The following is a 3,155-nucleotide window of genomic DNA, read 5'->3' as shown; positions in this document are numbered from 1 at the left end:
ATCAACAACCTAAAATGACTCAGAAAAAAAAAAATGAACTTGAAGAAATAATAAAATGCCTCCTGCCAAAAAAACGAAAACAACGACAACAACAAAAACAACCAAAAATCAGACAGGTTGGTCAATGGAATCTAATCTAAGATTCAGAAATAAACCCACACACTTATGGACGCTTGATTTTTGACAATGAAGCCAAAGCCATACAGTGGAAAAAGAAAGCATCTTCAAAAATGATGCTGGTCTAACTAGATGGATGCACGTAGAATGGTGCTAAGAAAAGGCTTTTAACAAAATCCATTATTTCTTTATAATAAATGTCCTAGAGATTATAGGGCTAGAATAAATGTACTTTAACATAATAAAGTCTATTTATGAGAAACCCACAGTCAAAATCATCCTAAATGGAGAAAAACTATAAGCAATCTCATTGAAACCATGAAGGAAACAGGTTCACTATTGCCATTGTTTTTCAATAGAATGGTTAAAGTACTAGTTGGAACAATCAGAAAGAAAAGGAAATTAAAGGGTTACAAAGAAGCAAAGAGGAAGAATCAAGCCATTCAGATATGCAGGTGATAAAATATTATACATAATAGATGCTAAAGAGTTTACCAGAAAACATCTAAAAATAAGTAACATTTCAGCAAACTGTCAAGATACAGAGCCAAGTTGAAAACACAATCTCAGTTCCTATTTTGATTTACCAATGAAAAATACACTAAGAAAAGGATCACTGACAAACTCTCACCCACAATATCCTCAAATAAAGTAAAATATCTAAGAATAAATCTAACAAAGAAAGTAAAAGTTCTCTACAATGAAAACTTTACATCTTTGAAGAAAGACTGAGAAAGATAGTAGGAAATGGAAAGACAGTCATGCTTAAAATTTGGTAGAATTAACATTATGAAAATGACCATTGTACTTTTAATAATATTGAAAGACTCAATAAAATCCAATAAAATTATTTCCATTTTTTTTACAGAAAAGGAAAACTATTCTAATATTCATTTGGAAACATAAGTCTCCAGATAGCCAAAACAATCATGAATAAAATGAGCAATGCTGGAGGGATTACCATTCCAGGTTTTAAGATATATTGCAGTGTTACAGTAATTAAAACTGTATGGTACTGGCACAAAACCAGACAAGTAGACCAGTACAACAAAACTAAATATTCAAAAAACAATAATCATCACTACAGCCATCTAATATTTGACAAAACTGCCAAAAACATACACTGGAGAAAAGACATCTTCAAAAAATGTTATGAAAACTAGATGTCCATATGTAGAAGAATAAAAATATTCATATATTATACTTAGTAACTATTTACTCAAAGACAACAATGTTCACCTGAAACTGCTAGAAGAAAACAGTAAGTAACATACAAGATACAGGTGAAGAAACAGCGGCCCAAAAGGACTCCATATCCTCAGAAACTGAGACCAAGAACTGACAAACAGGACCTCATAAAATTAAAAACTTCAAAGTAGCTAAGGGAACAATTGGGTGAAGAGGAGAATCTTTGTCAGCTATGCATCTGACAGAAGACAAATATTCAAGATATATAAAGAACTTAAAGAAAAATACTCCCCAAAACAAAGCAAAACGAAATAAAAACCCTATTCAATAGCCCATTTAATTCTCAAAAGAAATAAAAACAGCTAACAAATATTCAAAAATATTTATCCTTCTTAGCAATTAGGGAAATGTAAATCATAATAGCTTGATTGTATCTTAACTCAGTCAGAATGTCCAAGTACATCAAAACAATAATTGCTATATAGTACATGGGGACAGCCACCTTTACTATTGGTAGTATGAGCTGGTACAGACAATCTGCAAATCAGTGTGGAGAAATTTCAAAAAGCTAAGAATAAGTCCCAACTACACTGCTTCTTGTAAAGTACCCAAATGAATCAACATCCTACTACACAGAAAATTATTTAGCAATGTTTATTGCTGCTCTATTTACAATATCTAGGAAATATAATCAACATAAATGTTCTTTATATGGAAAATGAACAAGGAAAATATGGCACATATAAACTATGGAGTAGTATTCATCAGTAAAAAGGGTAAAATGAAATTTGAAGAAAATATATCGAATGAGGTAACCCAGATACAGAAATAAATACCAAATATTTTCTCTCATCTGTGGACCTAGCTACAAATCTTCACATGTCACTATATAGCTTGGGTCAATGTCAGAAACCAGGAAACCAAGTTAGAAAGGACCACAAGTCTGTAAATTGTATCTTGAGTATTCCGATTTTCTGGGCTAATATCCACTTATCAGAGAGTGCATACCATGTGAGTTCTTTTGTGATTGGGTTACCTCACTCAGGATGATATTCTCCAGATCCACCCATTTCCCTAGGAATTTCATAAATTCATTGTTTTTAATAGCTGAGTAGTACTCCATTGTGTAAATGTACCACATTTTCTGTATCCATTCCTCTGTTGAAGGACATCTGGATTCTGTCCAGCTTCTGGCTATTATAAATAAGGCTGTTATGAACATGGTGGAGCATGTGTCCTTATTACATGTTGGAGCACCTTCTGGGTATATGCCAGGAGTGGTATAGCTGGGTCCTTGGATACACAAGATACAAATCACAGACCAAATGACGCTCAAGAAGAAGGAAGACCAAAGAATGGATACTTCGTTCTTTCTTAGAAGAGGGAACAAAATACCTATGGGCAGAGACAGAGTATGGTTTAGAGACTGAAGGAAAGGCCATCCACAGACTGCATCACCGGGGGATCCATCCCACATACACCCACCAAACCCAGACACTATAGTGGGTGCCAACAAGTCCTGGCTGACAGTAGCCTGTTATAACTGTCTCCTGAGAGGCTCTACCAGTGCCTGACAAATACAGAAGTGGATGCTCTCAGCTAACCATTGGACTGAGCACAGGGTCCCCAGTGGAGGAGCTAGAGAAAGGACCCAAAGAACTGATGGGGTTTGCAACCCCATAGGAGAAACAATATGAACCAACCAGTACTCCCAGAGCTCCCTGTGAATAAACCCCTAACCTAAGAGTACACATGGAGGGACTCATGGCTCCACCTGCATTTGTAGCAGAGGATGACCTTGTTGGACATCAATGGGAGGAGAGGCCCTTGGTTCTGTGAAGGCTCAGTGC

This window comes from Mastomys coucha, chromosome X, assembly GCF_008632895.1.
Source record: "Mastomys coucha isolate ucsf_1 chromosome X, UCSF_Mcou_1, whole genome shotgun sequence".
NCBI lineage: Eukaryota > Metazoa > Chordata > Mammalia > Rodentia > Muridae > Mastomys > Mastomys coucha.
The sequence above is the reverse complement of the archived record's forward strand: the minus strand, read 5'-3'. Positions refer to the sequence as shown.